General features: G+C 38.4%; 1 non-coding gene across 1 annotated transcript; it reads right to left on the bottom strand.

Annotated features, from left to right (window-relative positions):
- Positions 1 to 18,798: 18,798 nt before the first annotated feature.
- On the bottom strand, positions 18,799 to 18,906 carry LOC112725885 (small nucleolar RNA R71). Its single transcript, XR_003164965.1, has one exon. It is a non-coding gene; the product is annotated as a small nucleolar RNA R71 (small nucleolar RNA).
- Positions 18,907 to 19,185: the final 279 nt, after the last annotated feature.

The raw sequence follows: 19,185 nt of genomic DNA on the forward strand, positions 1-19,185 counted from the left end.
TCACTGTGGATATGGCCGTTCTACTATGGTGCATCCTTATAGACCAGCCTCTAAACCTACCAAGACACATTCGGAATGCCATGGGACACGTACAAATCGCGGACAACTTACCTTTCCCCGCCTTGGTCTCAGATCTTGTCTCAGCAGCCGGAGTCTCCTTCAGAGCTGGGGACACCAAAGCCATACTTCCACGGGATGATCAATATGTCCCTAATGGGAAATATATCAGACCCTCAATAGCCACTACAAGCCAGCCCACTGAACCGGCTCAGGACATTCCTCCTTCCGTACCACAAGCACCTACCACAGACCAACTGCTCCATCAGATACTCGAAAGGTTGGATCGGCAGGAACACAAAGCTAACATGAGAGAGCGCCGTAACAAGCGCCGATTCACATACCTCAAGGAGCTGATTATGGGAAAATTCAAGGACTCAGACACCCCGGACTCTACTTTCTTTACCAGCACAGGGAGCCATGATGGTCCCGACTGTGGAGCTACTGCTACCAGCCCACCCCTGTTCCTGACAGATGGCACCGAGGACGGTGCAAAGCTTAAGTGTGGGGAGGTCGGTCAGTACCTGACTTCCGGAGGTAATTTCTCTTCCCTAAACACCAATAAATTAGGATATTTAGTTAGATTTTTCTTTTATAGAATAGGATAAATTGCATAGTAATAGATTAGTTGCATGCATGTTCTACTTGATTGAAAAGACAATAAGTTTCTTATAAGACTCTATTTTTGGAACAAAATTTCACTAATTTTAATTAAAATTTTTTATGTTAAATTTGCTTGAAGTTGTATTTGGAACATGATTTTTGAGCTAAAGAACACACAACCTTTGAGATTTGAGCCTTTATGCATGGTTACATTATTTAACCATAATTATTTTATTCTTGTGTGTTTACTTCTCTATGATTGTAATCTATATTTTGTTTCATCCTATATGTCCAATATTTATTATATTTATATGTTGCATATGATTGAGGCCATTAATTGATGAGCTCACTTATCCAAATTAAGCCTACCCTTTCAATTACTTTTGTTAGCCACTTTAAGCCTTTAAATCCCATTTGTTCTATATTTTACCACATTACTAGCCTTAAGCAGAAAAACAATTATATATCCCAAACTAAATCTTTGGTTAGCTTAAGATATAATTGTGTGTGCTAATTAAGTATGGGAAATTATGGGAACAAAAGATAATAAGGGAATGTGTCATGATAATATAATAGGAATTTGGATACCTACTCATGTGAAACTATAAGAATTAAAAATCTGTGTGCATTGATAAGCTATGTTTATTTTTATGCTTATATAAAAAAAATAAAAAATATTTAATAAATAAATAAGAGGACAAAATTACCCCAACGTTAAGTTAAGAATTCAAAGGTCAATGCATGTATGATAAAATTAAAATAAAAGTTGATACATGAGTATGGAATGTGAAAGAGAAATTCTGGGTAGCTAGGTATGAATTCTAAAGTTATATAGAATATATACATAGGTTATGTTAAAGTTTGGGTTAATTAAAGATTCAGTTTATAAGCTTACTTAGCCATATATGTATCCTTACCATTACCTTGACCCCATTACAACCTTGAAAAGACATCATGATGTCTGCATTGGTATATTAAATGTTGTTAATTGATTAGAAGAAGAACAAAAATTAGAAAGCATGATTAGAGAAGGATAGAGTGATTGCCCTATACACTAGAGAGATTAGAGCGTACATACATCATCAGTGAGGGTTCAATGCTTAAAATTCTATGTTCCCTGCTTTCATGAGCTGCCTTCTTGCATTTTTATCTGTTCTTACTGCATGAGAATTGAATTAGTGGAATTTGATTTGTAATTATTTTGAAGAGCTTATTTACTATTGATCAAGTGGACAAAAATCATATAGTTGCATTCATATATATAGGTTGCATTGCATTGCATGAGTTTTACATGTTCCTACTCATTTATTTTATCTCCTTCAACTAAGCATGATGACATGCTAATGTTTAAGTGTGGGGAGGTTGATAAACCACTATTTTATGGTTTATAATGTGCTTAATTGTGTGGTTTTATCATGATCTTTACCCACTTATTCATATGATTAGCATGCATTTATATTTCCTTCCTAAAATTATTACATGATTGAAAACTTGCTTCCTAGAGACTTTTAATTACATATTTTAATTCTCCTTTATTTCATTCGATGCCGTGATCTGTGTGTTAAGTGTTTCAGGCTTTATAGGGCATGAATGAGTTAGAGATTGGAAAGGAAGCTTGCAAAAATGGAAGGAACACAAGAAATTAAGGAGATGACTAGCAAGAAGTGACGCGGCCGCATGGCTCACACGACCGCGCGAAAGAGAGGAAATCACAGTGACGCGGCCGCATGGCTCACGCGACCATGCGGATTGGAATAGCACAATTGACGCGGAGGCGTGGACGACGCGCCCGCGTGGCAAAGCAAAACGCCGCATGACGCGTCCGCATGAATGACGCGATTGCGTGACATGCGCGATCTGCATAATCAGCAGAATTCGCTGGGGGCAATTTTGGGCCCTGTTTTGACCCAGTTTTCGGCCTGGAAAAGCAGACTAGAGTCAGAGGACATGCAGAAACCAAAAAGAACATTCATTCTACACAGTTTTTAGTTTTTGGATTTAGTTTTACTCCTCCTCTAGGTTTTCTCTCTACACACTCATAGTTCTTAGGATTTTTATATTCTGTTGTTCTTTGCATTGGGATATTGAGAAGAGTTATTACCTCACCAAGACTTCGTCATTCTAGTTCGTTTTCTTTACATTGCTTTACTCTTCCATGTCCTTTAATTTACTCAATTTTATTATTGGATTATTTTAGAATTTATTAATACAAGAGTTACTTTTATTTTTAATTGATTCCTTTGAGTTTTATTTATCATGTCTTTCATTAGTTCCCTTTCCTATGTTATGAGTTCTATATTCACAATGAGCGAGTAGTTCCCTAACTTGATGGGGAGTTGATTGAAAGGAACCCTTGAGTTGGAATGCTCAAAAGAGAGATTGTAATTGGGTTTACTGTTGGATGGCTCTCTAGTCACTAACGCCAGTCCTTCCAAGTAAGCGGATTGGGACTTGTGAGTAGAAACATCATTCCAACTTGTTTGACTTTCTCTTACTTAGTAAGGGATAACTAAACAGAACGACCTTCAATTATCAATTAATCTTGAAAGTACTGCAACAAGAATAGGGCTTCCAACTAATCTACTCCCAGTCAAGGCTTTTATTTAAATTACTTAATTTTTCCAATTTAATTTCCTGTTTATTCAACTCAAACTCTTTTTGAAAATATCTGATTAATAAAATAGCACACCTTTCTGCAACTCGTTGGGAGATGACCTGGGATTCATACTCCCAGTATTTTAATTTTAATTTTTGTGACAACCCTTCTAAATTGATAAGCGGATTTCTGGTTGGTTAAGAACTATACTTGCAACGCACAACTTATATCAATTCTTAATTAGCCAATTTTCGTCACGTCAGGAACCCTTGAGTTGGGATGCTTAAAATAAAAATTGTGATTGGGTTTTTTTTATTGTTGGAATGCTCTCTAGTCACTGACAATAATCCTTTTCAATTGAGCGGATTGGAACTTGTGAATAGAAACAGCATTCCAACTTGTTTGACTTTCCCTTACCTAGTAAGGGATAACTAAACAGAACAACCTTCAATTATCAATTAATCTTGAGAGTACTTCAACAAGAATAGGGCTTCCAACTAATCTACTCCCAGTCAAGGCTTTTATTTAAATTAGTTAATTTCTCTAATTTAAACTCCTGTTTATTCAACTCAAACCCTTCTGAAAACATCTAATTAATAAAATAGCACACATTTCTGCAACTCGTTGGGAGACGACCTAGGATTCATACTCCTAGTATTTTAATTTTAATTCTTGTGACAACCTTCTAAATTGATAAGCGAAATTCTGGTTGGTTAAGAACTATACTTGCAACGCATATCTTATAACAATTCTTGACTCGCCAATTTCCGCCACGTCAATTTTTGGCGCCGTTGCCGGGGAGTTGCAATAGAGTGCTAAAGTTATTAATTGGAATTTATTTATTTGCATTTTATTTTATCTTGCTACTATGAGCTGCTTGTTTCTTTCGCTAGATGACGCGTTCACTTCCTGATCCAAGCTTGCCAGTATTCGATCCTGAGATTGAAAGAACTATTTCACGAATAAGGCAAGCTCGGCGTTGGTTAGTCCTTTCTGAGGGCGGATCTGAAATGTCATTTGAGGAAGAAACCGGCCCCCGTTCTACTGATTCGGTTGATTTATGTGTAGGTGACATGGCAGAACCTAAGAGAGTTACTATCCAGGAGGCTGGAGCCCCTGATTTTACAATGCAACTGTTTCAAGCGCATCACCCAGCGGTGGCTACAGACTTTGAAATAAAGACTGCACTACTCAATTTGATGCCCAAGTTTCATGGCTTACCTGCTCAAGAGCCTATCAAGCACCTGAGAGATTTTCAAGCAGCCTGTTCTACTGTCAGGCGTGATGGTGCAGATGAAACTTCAATTCTGTTGAAAACTTTCCCATTTTCTGTTGAGGGAAAGGCAAGAGAGTGGTACTACACTCAACCCGCAGCAACTGTATCCAACTGGGATACACTTAGAAGAGAATTCTTGGAAAAATTCTTTCCTGCTGAAGTTACTGATAAACTGAGGAAAGATATTTCCATGATTGTTTAGGACGAATCTGAGACTCTCTATGAATACTGGGAGCACTTCAATAATCTTCTGGAAGCATGCCCCCACCATATGATTGACAATATAGTGTTACTCGGTTACGTCACATAGGGCATGAGGTCCCAAGATAAGACCACATTGGAAAGTGCTAGCAATGGGTCTATGAAAAAGTACAAGACCACTGATGAGGCATGGCAATTGATCAGCGACTTAGCTTAATCTACTCGAAATCACAGGCAGAAACAAGGCCGTTCAAAAGCCGTTGCAGAAGTATCCTCTAGCAGAGATACTACTGCTCTAACTCAGAGTATCTGTGAAATGACCAACTTGCTGAAGCAGATGCAATTGAATCAACAACAAGTTCAGCAGGCTCAACCTTCTCTACCACAGCAAAGCCAACAGTTAGTCCCACAGAGAGTTTGTGGAATCTGTGCTGATTATAGCCATTATACTGACGAATGTTCGCAGCTCCAGCAGGAAGACAACACCGTGGCAGCCACTCATAACTTCTATGACCGCCCTAACCAAGGGTACAATCAAGGTGGCAATTAGAACCATGGATGGCAGGATAATTCTAACCAGAATTGGAGGGACAACAACAACAGAGGAGGCAGAGACAATCAGGGAAATCAGAGGTGGAATAACAACAACAACAGGCAGCAGAACCAGAACCAGCCTTACAGAGCACCTCACCTGAGGCAATCCCAAGGACCACAGAATACCCAACAGCAGACCTCTCAAATTACCTATCCTTCTTCATCTGCTAATGATGACTTACTACAATCTATTGATCGGAGACAACAGACCATGGAAAATAACCTTTATGCTACACTAAATGGTCTGAACTCTACCCTACAAGCTCTTGTCTCACAGATTAGATCAATGAATAACTCCAATAACCAGCCTTTGAGCTCCAGTGGAATTCACTCTCAACCATTACCCAATCCAAAGGGTGGCATTAATGCCATTACCCTAAGATCCGGAACCACACTGCAGGAGAGGAATCAGGAGGAGCCAAGCCCACCAGAACACGCCTCAGCTTAAGAGGTAGTGGAAATAGAAGATGTTGAAGAGGAAGAAGACATACATGACATAGATGAAAAAGAAGAAGTTCAACCACAGGAGGAAGCATCAAAGGGCACAGATATTACAGAAGGCACCACTCCCATTTCATTTCCACAACTTGCAAGGAAGCCCAGGAAGCAGCTGAAACCTGATCCCAAAATGGTAGAGATATTCAAAAAGGTTGAGGTAACCGTTCCTCTTTTTGATGTTATTCAACAGGTACCTAAATATGTAAAGTTTCTAAAAGATTTATGTATACATAAAGACAAAATTAATGAATTAGAAACTATTCCTTTAGGTAGTTCCATATCTGCTTTAATGGGAGGTTTACCTGAAAAGTGTAGTGACCAGGTCCATGTATGGTTAATTGTACTATTAGTGATGTGGTATTTTCTGACTGCATGTGTGATTTAGGAGCATGTGTAAGTATAATGCTTTTGTCTATATATGATATTTTGAGGCACCCTCCCTTAAAAAGGTCGGCAGCTCGTTTTGTGTTAGCAGATAAAAGCATTATTACAGTGGCTGGAGTTGCTGAAGATGTATTAGTGAGCATTAAGGGGCTCACATTTCCCATTGATTTTTATATCCTGGAGATGCCCCAAAATGACTTAGAGAAGCCATCATCAATCCTACTCGGAAGACCATTCCTGAAGACCTCGAAGTTCAAATTAGATGCTTTTTCAGGAACATACTCTTTTAAAATAGATAGCCGAGTAGTAATCTTCAATCTGAATGGAGTTATGAAGCATCCTCCGGAGGATCATTCTATCCTCCAGTGTGACATCATAGATGAAACTGTGGCTGAAGTTTACCAGGAGGAATTTGAAGAGAAATACATAGACAAGGTCCAAGTGTGGGGACATTCTCAGAGGACAATGACAGTGCATTACCATTGTCACCAGCTCCAGACAACCCAGAGCCTGACCATGATCAGAAGTTAGAATTAAAACCCCTTCCTCCACACCTCAAATATGCTTACCTTGAGGACGAGCAGAAGTTTCCAGTTATCATTGCAAGAGAACTCACTTCTCAACAGGAAGATCAGTTACTTAGTGTGCTGAGGATGCACAAGAAGGCAATTGGTTGGAGTTTGGCAGACATAGTAGGCATCAACCCTCAAGTCTATGAGCATAGGATATTTTTAGAAGGGGAAGCAAGACCTGTCCGTCAACCCCAGAGAAGACTGAACCCCACTATCTTAGAGGTTGTCAAAAAGGAAGTGACCAGACTACTGGAGGCAGATATCGTCTACCCTATTTCTGACAGTGAATGGGTAAGCCCAGTACAAGTGGTGCCCAAGAAGTCTGGAGTCACTACAGTGAAGAATGAGCATGGATATCTCATTGCAACCAGAGTTCAGAACGCCTGGAGGGTCTGTATTGACTACAGACGCCTCAACCAGGCCACTCGTAAGGATCACTATCCTCTTCCATTCATTGATCAAATGCTGGATCGCCTGTCAGGTAAATCACATTATTGTTTTTTAGATGGTTACACAGGTTATTTCCAGATTCATATAGCTTCTGAGGATCAGGAAAAAACCACTTTTACATGTTCTTTTGGGACTTATGCTTACAAGAGAATGTCCTTTGGCTTGTGCAATGCACCAGCTACCTTCCAAAGGTGCATGATGAGTCTTTTCTCTGATCTTATTGAGGACTGTATGGAAGTTTTTATGGATGATTTTAGTGTGTACGGAGATTCCTTTAGCCTTTGCTTAGATGGATTATCTAGAGTATTAGATAGATGTGTCAGTACAAACCTTGTATTAAATTTTGAAAAATGTCACTTTATGGTAAAATAAAGTATTGTACTAGGACATGTTGTGTCTAATACTGTCATTTCTGTAGATCCAGCAAAGGTGGATGTTATTTCTAGTTTACCTTACCCCTCTTCTGTGAGGGAAGTCCGTTCGTTCCTTGGCCATGCAGGTTTTTACAGGAGATTCATTAAGGACTTCAGTAAGGTAGCACTTTCCTTATCCAGACTACTGCAGAAGGATATTAAGTTCGAGTTCAGTGAGAATTGCAAACAAGCATTTGATAAGCTGAAGACCGCCCTGACTCAAGCTCCAATTGTGAGAGGACCAGACTGGAGCCAGCCATTTGAAATAATGTGCGACACCTCCAACCATGCAGTAGGAGCAGCACTGGCTCAGCGTGAAGGTAAGGACCCCTTTGTTATTGCTTATGCGTCTAAAAATTTAGATGCCGCTCAGTCCAATTACACTACTACTGAGAAAGAGCTTCTTGCTATTATTTTTGCTCTGAATAAATTCCGAGCCTTTTTACTTACTACGAAGGTAGTAGTGTACTCGGACCACGCAGCTCTAAAGTATCTATTAGCTTAAAAAGAGTCCAAACCAAGGCTTATACGTTGGATACTGCTATTACAAGAATTTGATTTAGAAATTAAGGATATGAGTGGTAATCAGAATTTCGTGGCAGACCATTTGAGTCACCTTGAGCACATTACAGATGACCCCACTCCTATAGCTGATAATTTCCCATTTGATAACCTGCAAGCAGTATCTGAGGTAGTCCCTTGGTATGCACCTGTAGCTAATTATCTAGTTAGCCACACCTTTCCTCCAAACTTTTCTAAGCATCAAAGAGACAAGCTGAAAAGCGAGTCTAAATATTATATATGGGATGACCCATATTTATGGAGATGTGGCGCTGACCAGGTAATTAGATGGTGTGTGCCTCAATCAGAATTCCAGTCCATCTTAGAGGCTTGTCACTCATCTGAGAGTGGAGGACATTTTGGCCCTCAAAGAAAAGCTAGAAAAATCTTAGACTGTGAATTCTGGTGGCCTACTCTTTTTAGAGATGCTGCTGAATTTTGTAGATCTTATTTTCCATGCCAAAAATTTGGTAATATATCCAAAAGGGATGAGATGCCTCAACAAATTATGCTTTTCTGTGAAATTTTTTATGTTTGGGGCATTGACTTCATGGGTCCATTTCCAAATTCTAATGGTTATTTTTATATATTGTTAGCTGTGGATTACGTTTCCAAATAGGTGGAAGCAATTCCTACCCGCACTGATGATGCTAACACTATTGTTTTCTTTGTGAGAAACCATATTATTTGTCGCTTTGAATCACCACGAGCAATCGTGAGCGATCAAGGCACCGATTTTTGTAACAGGAGACTAACAGGATTAATGAAGATACATGGGATAATTTATAAGGTTGCAACAGCCTACCATCCTCAAACAAATGGGCAAGCCGAGGTGTCAAACAGAGAGATAAAGCGTATCTTGCAGAAGATAGTCAAACCTCATAGAAGAGACTGGAGCACCAGGCTACAAGATGCACTCTGGGCATACAGAACCGCATACAAAACACCCATTGGGATAATCCTTTCCGCTTAGTTTATGGAAAAGCTTGTCATCTCCCTGTTGAAGTAGAGCACAAAGCCTTTTGGGTAGTAAAGGAGTGCAACATGGGAATTGAGAAAGCCGGAGCTGAAAGGAAGTTGCAACTACAAGAACTGGAAAGCCTTCGCCTAGAAGCTTATGAGAACTCAAGGCTTTACAAGGAGAAGATGAAGGCTGTACATGATCAGCACATCAAGGGGAAAGAGTTCCAACCTGAGGACTTAGTCCTCCTTTACAAATCTCGACTGAGGCTCATGCCAGGCAAGTTGAGATCAAGATGGGAAGGTCCATACAGAGTAGAGAAGGCCGAACCATACGGAGTTTATCACCTAAGCCATCCTTCAAGCTCTGAACTTATCAAAGTTAATGGACATCGTTTAAAGCTGTACTATGGCAAGAAGATGAAGAAAAACAAGGAGCTCGAGATCTTCCTCTTGGAAGATCCCCACATAGCCGAAGCCTGAGCTAGTGGAGCGTCCAACTTACGGAAGTTAAAGCAAAGTGCTAGGTGGGAGACAACCCACCATGGTATGATCGTTCTTTTCTTTATTCTTAGTTTTCCCTATTCCATAACTCTTCTCTTTATTAGTACATTTTGCGCATCTGCATTTACATATTTTATTTTAAAAAAAATATTTTTCACGCGACGCGACCGCATCATTGACGCGTCCACGTCGCAGGAGATGGGAGGAAATAATAAAATGAACAGAGAGTCACGCAAGAGCGTGGCTGGAGGCGTGCCAGTGGCACAAATCGCCCCACGCGACCGCGTCACTAACGCGGCCGCGTGCCTTGGAATTCGACGTGAAAAGGGTGCACGACCGAAAGTTGTGCTAGAGTGGTGCTGGATTGGTATTGAACGCACAATTCTTCCCACGCGGCCGCGTGACCGACGCGACCGCGTCATATCCTTCTAATGGCCACTCACGCGATCGCATGCCCCACGCGATCGCGTCACCCAAAAATTTGGCAAAATAAGATTTTGAACAGAGAGTTGTGCGAGCGCGAGGCTGCCCTCGCGCCAGTTGCATAAAACGGGTCACGCGACCGCGTGACCGACGCGACCGCGTGACCGACGCGACCGCGTCAATTATTATAAGCGCAATTCACGCGATCGCGTGCCCCACGCGGCCGCGTCGCTTGCACCACACAGCTTCCCTGATTTGCCAATTATCTTATCTTTCTTTTCCCCAAATTCTATTTTATCTTTTCCCCCTTATTTCTTCTTTCTCCCTTCTTCCTTCTTTCTCACTTTCTACTCTCTCTCTCTCTCACTCCCATTCACAAGGTTTTCTTTTCTTCTTCCCCCCTTTACTTTTCCCTTATTCTTCTTATTTTATATGTTACCTTCTTTTCTTTTCTTTTTACTTTCATTATCCATATTTTCTTTTTTTCTTTCTTTTTCCTTTTTACTTGGTGTTGGAAATTTAATTGAGTCATTATTTCTCATTATATGCTTGTGGATTGTTGTAAAATTGTTTGGCAATTATATACCTTTTTAAAGGGTTGCTTGCATGTTCACTTTAATACTTTCTATGCCTTATTTACCATACATGCTATGTGTTTGTGAAAAAGCCAATATGGCATTATGCATTTTTCTACGTTATTCTCTTCTACTATTAAATGCTTGTTTTTTACAAAACCCCTTTCATATTTTATTCGTTGAATATAATTGTCAATACAAACGTGATGGTTTGTTATGAGTGATGCTTGATCTATGCTACTCATGCCTTTGCCAGCATGCCAATAAACATCTTGCATCTAATTACCCAAACATGCACTTGCTTTATTCCCTTTGATGAAATTTTCACATGTAGTCATGACCATGTGTTCACTTCATTCATCTTTAATGTGCATTGCTTGCCACCCATACCATCATATCCCTTGCTTTGCCCCTTGACATTTTGACATACTTCCTCTTTTCTCCCTTTCAGGATGGCCACTAAGAAAGGAAAAGAGAAAGCTACTCCCAAACCACCAGCAAGAAGAGGAACAAAAAAGCATTAGTGGCAGAGCTCTCTTCAACTGCGGTTAAACCCTCAACAAAAAGAACTAAGAGGATTATAAAGGTTGATGATAAAGAAAAAGCCTTCCCAGCAAAGGACACTGCGCGATTTTCCAATCGCTACTGTGAGCAGATGTTCCGTATCCTGGCAGAAAGGAGTTACAACAACGAATACCTTCTTCTCCTCCCAAACCATATTGCTACCTTTGTTGAGCTGCAAATTGCACAAAAACAATGGAATTTCCTACAGAGACAGCCGAGGCAGGTCAATCTTTCTTGGGTAGTCGAGTTCTACTCCAACTTCCACCTGCCAACCCTACAGTCTGTCTTTGTTCGTCAGAAGCAAGTCTCCATTACAGAAGAGGCCATTCAAAAAGCTCTAGGTCTTCCCCCTATTCCAGAAGGATTGGACGCCTTTCAAGAAGCCGCACTCAAGCGCTAGCTGTACCAATTTGACTGGGACGCCGTTCTCAGAGTTATCGCACTACCTGGCAGCCGTTGGATCTACGGATACCATCGTACCCGCCCTAAGGGAATATCGGCTTCAGTACTTACCTTGGAGGCTCGCGTATGGGCACAGATCATGTCCCATTACGTCTTTCTGAGCTCTCACGAGTCCTCCTTCACTGCGGACAAGGCCGTTCTACTATGGTGCATCCTTACAGACAACCTCTAAACCTACCAAGACACATCCGGAATGCCATGGGACACGTACAAATTGCGGGCAACTTACTTTTTCCCGCCTTGGTCTCAGATCTCGTCTCAGCAGCCGGAGTCTCCTACAGAGCTGGGGACACCAAAGCCATGCTTCCACGGGATGATCAGTATATCCCTAACGGGAAATACATCAGACCTCCACCAGCCGCCACAAGCCATCCTACTGAACCGGTTGAAGATATTCATTCTTCAACACCACAAGCACCTACAACAGACCAACTGCTCCATCAGATACTCGAAAGGTTGGATCGGCAGGAACACAAAGTTAAGATGAGAGAGCGCCGTAACAAGCGCTGATTCACATACCTCAAGGAGCTGATTATGGGAATATTCAAGGACTCAGACACCCCGGACTCCACTTCCTTTACCAGCATAGGAAGCCATGATGGTCCCGACTGTGGAGATACTACTACCAGCCCACCTTTGTTTCTGACAGATGGCACCGAGGACGGTGCAAAGCCTTAAGTGTGGGGAGGTCGGTCAGTACCTAACTTCCGGAGGTAATTTCTCTTCCCTAAACACCAATAAATTAGGATATTTAGTTGGTTTTTCTTTTGTAGAATAGGATAAATTGCATAGTAATAGATTAGTTGCATGCATGTTCTACTTGATTGAAAAGACAATAAGTTTCTTCTAAGACTCTATTTTTGGAACAAAATTTCACTAACTTTAATTAAAATTTTTATGTTAAATTTGCTTGAAGTTGTATTTGGAACATGATTTTTAAGCTAAAGAACACACAACCTGTGAGATTTGAGCCTTTATGCATGGTTACATTATTTAACCATAATTATTTTATTCTTGTGTGTTTACTTCTCTATGATTGTAATCTATATTTTGTTTCATCCTATATGTCCAATGTTTATTATATTTGTATGCTTGCATATGATTGAGGCCATTATTTGTTTAAACTCACTTATCCAAATTAAACCTACCCTTTCAATTACCTTTGTTAGCCACTTTGAGCCTTTAAATCCCATTTGTTCTATATTTTACCACATTACTAACCTTAAGCGGAAAAACAATTATATATCCCAAATTGAATCTTTGGTTAGCTTAAGATAGAATCGTGTGTGCTAATTAAGTATAAAAAATTGTGGGAACAAAAGATAATAAGGGAATGTGTCATGATAATATAATGGGAATTTGGATACCTACTCATGTGAAACTATAAGAATTAAAAATCTATGTGCATTGATAAGCTATGTTTATTTTTATGTTTATTTCAAAAAAAAAAAACAAAAATATTCAATAAATAAATAAGGGGACAAAATTAACCCAATGTTAAGTTAAGAATTCAAAGATCAATGCATGTATGATAAAATTAAAATTGAAAGTTGATACACGAGTTTGGAATGTGAAAAGAAAATTCTGGGTAGCTAGGTATGAATTCTAAAGTTATATAGAATATATATAGGTTATGTTAAAGCTTGGGTTAATTAAAGATTCAGTTTATAAGCTTACTTAGCCATATATGTATCCTTACCATTACCTTGGCCCCATTACAACCTTGAAAAGACCTCATGATGTTTGCATTGGTATATTAAATGTTGTTGACTGGTTAAGAGAAGAACAAAAATTAGAGAGCATGATTAGAGAAGGATAGAGTGATTGCCCTATACACTAGAGAGATTAGAGCGTACACACATCATCAGTGAGGGTTCAATGCTTAAAATTCTATGTTCCCTGCTTTCATGAGCTACCTTCTTGCATTTTTATCTGTTCTTACTGTATGAGAATTGAATTAGTGGAATTTGATTTGTAATTATTTTGAAGAGCTTATTTACTATTGATCAAGTGGACAAGAATCATATAGTTGCATTCACATATATAGGTTGCATTGCATTGCATGAGTTTTACATGTTCCTACTCATTTATTTTATCTCCTTCAACTAAGCATGATGACATGCTAATGTTTAAGTGTGGGGAGGTTGATAAACCACTATTTTATGGTTTATAATGTGCTTAATTGTGTGGTTTTATCATGATCTTTACCCACTTATTCATATGATTAGCATGCATTTATATTTCCTTCCTAAAATTATTACATGATTGAAAACTTGCTTCCTAGAGACTTTTAATTACGTATTTTAATTCTCCTTTATTTCATTCGTTGCCGTGATCTGTGTGTTAAGTGTTTCAGGCTTTATAGGGCATGAATGAGTTGGAGATTAGAAAGGAAGCTTGCAAAAATAGAAGGAACACAAGAAATTAAGGAGATGACCAGCGAGAAGTGACGCGGCCGCATGGCTCACGCGACCGCGCGAAAGAGAGGAAATCACAGTGACGCGGCTGCATGGCTCACGCAACCGCGCGGATTGGAATAGCACAGGTGACGTGGAGGCGTGAACGACGCGCTCGCGTGGCAGGACAAAACGCCGAATGACGCGTCCGCATGAATGACTCGATTGCGTAACGTGCGCGATCTGCAAAATCTGCAGAATTCGCTGGGTGCAATTTTGGGCCCTGTTTAGACCCAGTTTTCGGCCCAGAGAAGCAGACTAGAGCTAGAGAACATGCAGAAACCAAGAACAACATTCATTCTACCAGTTTTAGTTTTTAGATCTAGTTTTACTCCTCCTCTAGGTTTTCTGTCTACACATTCATAGTTCTTAGGATTTTTATTTCTATTGCTTTTTGCATTGAGATATTGAGAAGAGTTATTACCTCATCAAGACTTCGTCATTCTAGTTCGTCTTCTTTGCTTGGCTTTACTCTTCCATGTCCTTTAATTTACTCAATTTTACTATTGGATTATTTTAGAATTTATTAATACAAGAGTTACTTTTATTTTTAATTGATTCCTTTGAGTTTTATTTATCATGTCTTTCTTTAATTCCTGATGAGCGGATAATTTATACGCTTTTTGGCATTGTTTTTAGTATGTTTTTAGTAGGATCTAGTTACTTTTAGGGATGTTTTTATTAGTTTTTATGTTAAATTCATATTTCTGGACTTTACTATGAGTTTGTGTGTTTTTCTGTGATTTCAGGTATTTTCTGACTGAAATTGAGGGACTTGAGCAAAAATCAGATTCAGAGGTTGAAGAAGGACTGCTGATGCTGTTGGATTCTGACCTCCCTGCACTCAAAGTGGATTTTCTGGAGCTACAGAACCCCAAATGGCGCGCTTCCAATTTCGTTCGAAAGTAGATATCCAGGGATTTCCAGCAATATATAATAGTCCATACTTTGGCCGAGTTTAGATGATGCAAAAGGGCGTTGAACGCCAGTTCTACGCTGCAGTCTGGAGTTAAACGCCAGAAATACGTCACGAACCAGAGTTAAACACCAAAAATATGTTACAACTTGGCGTTCAACTCCAGAAGAAGCCTCTACACGTGTAACATTCAAGCTCAGCCCAAGCACACACCAAGTGGGACCCGAAAGTGGATTTATGCATCAATTACTTACTTCTGTAAACCCTAGTAGCTAGTTTAGTATAAATAGGACTTTTTACTATTGTATTTAGGACATCTTATGATTTTTAGTTCAACTTTGGATCATATTGATCACGTAGGGGGGCTGGCCATTCGGCCATGCCTGGACCTTCATCACTTATGTATTTTCAACGGTAGAGTTTCTGCACTACATAGATTAAGGTGTGGAGCTCTGCTGTTCCTCATAATTTAATGCAAAGTACTACTGTCTTATATTCAATTCAACTTATTCCACTTCTAAGATATCCATTCGCACCCAAGAACATGATGAATGTGATGATTATGTGACGCTCATCATCATTCTCACTTATGAACGCGTGCCTGACAAACACTTCCGTTCTACATGCAAACAAGCTAGAATGAGTATCTCTTAGATATCTAATACAGAGGACCGAGTTCGAGATATTAGAATCTTCGTGGTATAAGTTAGAACCCATGGATGGCCATTCCTGAGATCCGGAAAGTCTAAACCTTGTCCATGGTGTTCCGAGTAGGATCTGGGAAGGGATGGCTGTGACAAACTTCAAACTCGCGAGTGCTGGGCGTAGTGACAGACGCAAAAGGAGGGTGAACCCTATTCCAGTATGATCGAGAACCTCTTGATGATTAGCCGTGCCGTGACAAAGCATTTGGACCTTTTTCACAGAGAGGATTGGATGTAGCCATTGACAACGGTGATGCCCGTACAGAAAGCTTGCCATGGAAAGGAGTAAGACTGATTGGATGAAGACAGCGGGAAAGCAGAGATTCAGAGGAACGGAAGCATCTCTATACGCTTATCTGAAATTCTCACCAATGATATACATAAGTATTTTTATCTTTATTTTCTGTTTATTTATTATTATTATTCGAAAATACTATAACCATTTGATATCCGCCTGACTGAGATTTACAAGATGACCATAGCTTGCTTCAAGCCGACAATCTCAATGGGATCGACCCTTACTCACGTAAGGTTTTATTACTTGGACGACCCAGTGCACTTGCTGGTTAGTTGTATCGAAGTTGTGACAAATTATGAATTAAGATTAGTGCACCAAGTTTTTGGAGCCATTACCAGAGATCACAATTTCGTGCACCAAGTTTTTGGCGCCGTTGCCGGGGATTGTTCGAGTTTGGACAACTGACGGTTCATCGTGTTGCTCAGATTGGGTAATTTTCTTCTTATTTTATTTTCAAAAAGTTTTCAAAAATTTTTCAAAAATACTTTCTTCTTTTTCGTTTTTCCCAATTAATATTCAAAAATTTTTTTTTCCTTTTGTTTTCGAAAATTGTTTCAGAATTTTTAAGAATGAATTCTAGTGCTTCATGATGATTTGTTAAATCCTAGCTGGCTGTAAAGCCATGTCTAAATTCCTTTGGACTGAGGATTCAACTAATCACTTCAATGCATGTAATAGCATACTAAAGCTTGGCTGGCTATTAAGCCATGTCTAACCCTCAGATTGGAGCTTTAAACTAAAGAGCACAAGATTCCTGGAATTCATATTAAAATTTTTGAAATCTTTATTTTTCTTCTTCAAATAATTTTCAAAAAAATAAAAATAAAAATATACAAAAATCCAAAAAAATAATAAAATCATAAAATCAAAAATATTTTGTGTTTCTTGTTTGAGTCTTGAGTCAATTTTTAAGTTTGTTGTCAATTGCATTTTTTCTAAAAAATTTTTATGCATTTTTCAAAAATTCATGCATTCATAGTGTTCTTCATGATCTTCAAGTTGTTCTTGGCCAATCTTCTTGTTTGATCTTCATATTTTCTTGTTTTGTGTCTTTTCTTGTTTTTCATATGCATTCTTGCATTCATAGTGTCTATACATAAAAAATTTCTAAGTTTGATGTCTTGCATGTTTTCTTTTCTTGAAAAATTTTTCAAAAATATGTTCTTGATGTTCATCATAATCTTCAAAGTGTTCTTGGTGTTCATCTTGACATTCATAGCATTCTTGCATGCATTCATTGTTTTGATCTAAAATTCTCATGTATTGAGTCTTTTTCATGTTTTTCTCTCTCATCATTAAAAATTCAAAAATAAAAAAAATCTTTCCTTTTTTTTTCTCTCATAAATTTCGAAAATTTGGATTGACTTTTTTAAAAATTAAAAAAAAATTCAATTGTTTCTTATGAGTCAAATCAAATTTTCAATTTAAAAATCTTATCTTTTTCAAAAATCAAATCTTTTTCACTTTTCCTATTTATTTTTGAAAATTTTAAAAATATTTTTTTAAAAATCTTTTTCGTAATTTTACATCATATTTTCGAAAATATCATCAACAATTAATGCTTTGATTCAAAAATTTCAAGTTTGTTACTTACTTGTTAAGAAAGATTCAAACTTTAAGTTCTAGAATCATATCTTGTGATTTCTTGTGAATCAAGTCATTAATTGTGATTTTAAAAATCAAATCTTTTTCAAAACTAATTTCAATCATATCTTTTCAAAAATATCTTTTTTATCTTATCTTTTTCAAATATCTTTTCTAACTTCTTATCTTCTTATCTTTTAAAAATTGATTTTCAAAATTTGTTTCAACTAACTAATTAACTTTTTGTTTGTTTCTTATCTTTTTCAAAACCACCTAACTACTTTTTCCTCTCTTATTTTCGAAAATACTTCCCTGTTTTTCAAAATTTCTTTTTAATTAACTAATTATTTCAATTTTTGATTTTAATTTTCGAAAATCATTAACTCTTTTTCAAAAATTAATTTTCGAAATTCTCTCTCTCATCTCCTTCTATTTATTTAATTACTTACTAACACTTCTCTTCATCTCATATCTATGCTCTCCTCACCCTTGTGTTTGGATTATCCATTCTTCTTCACTCTTATTCCTTTCTTCTTCTACTAACAACAAGGGAACCTCTATACTGTGGTAAAAAAGATCCCTATTATTATTTTTCTGTTCCCTTCTTTTTCATATGAGCAAGAGCAAGGACAAGAACATTCTTGTTGAAGCAGATCCTGAACCTGAAAGGACTCTGAAAAGAAAACTAAGATAAGCTAAAATACAACAATCCAGAGACAACCTTACAGGAATTTTCGAACAAGAAGAGGATATGGCAGCCGAAAATAATAATAATGCAAGGAGGATGCTTGGTGACTTTACTACACCTAATTCCAATTTACATGGAAGAAGCATCTCCATCCCTACCATTGGAGCAAACAATTTTGAGCTTAAACCTCAATTAGTTTCTCTGATGCAACAAAACTGCAAGTTTCATGGACTTCCATCTGAATATCCCTTTCAGTTCTTAACTGAATTCTTGCAGATATGTGACACTGTTCAGACTAATGGAGTAGATCCTGAAGTCTACAGGCTCATGCTTTTCCCGTTTGCTGTAAGAGACAGAGCTAGAATATGGTTGGACTCTCAACCTAAGGATAGCCTGAACTCTTGGGATAAGCTGGTCAAGGCTTTCTTAGCCAAGTTCTTTCCTCCTCAAAAGCTGAGTAAGCTTAGAGTGGATGTTCAAACCTTCAAACAAAAAGAAGGTGAATCCCTCTATGAAGCTTGGGAGAGATACAAAGAACTGACCAAAAAGTGTCCTTCTAACATGCTTTCAAAATGGACCATCCTGGATATATTCTATGATGGTCTGTCTGAATTAGCTAAGATGTCATTGGATACTTCTGCAGGTGGATCCATTCATCTAAAGAAAACGCCTGCAGAAGCTCAAGAACTCATTGACATGGTTGCTAATAACCAGTTCATGTACACTTCTGAGAGGAATCCTGTGAGTAATGGGACAATCTTTGAGGTACAAGCTGCTAAAATCTCATTAGAGATGGCAGACAATTCAAGAAAAGAGGCTTATGGTCAGGTAGAGGACGTGTTAGTA

This window comes from Arachis hypogaea, chromosome 11, assembly GCF_003086295.3.
Source record: "Arachis hypogaea cultivar Tifrunner chromosome 11, arahy.Tifrunner.gnm2.J5K5, whole genome shotgun sequence".
In the NCBI taxonomy this organism is placed as follows: Eukaryota; Viridiplantae; Streptophyta; class Magnoliopsida; order Fabales; family Fabaceae; genus Arachis; species Arachis hypogaea.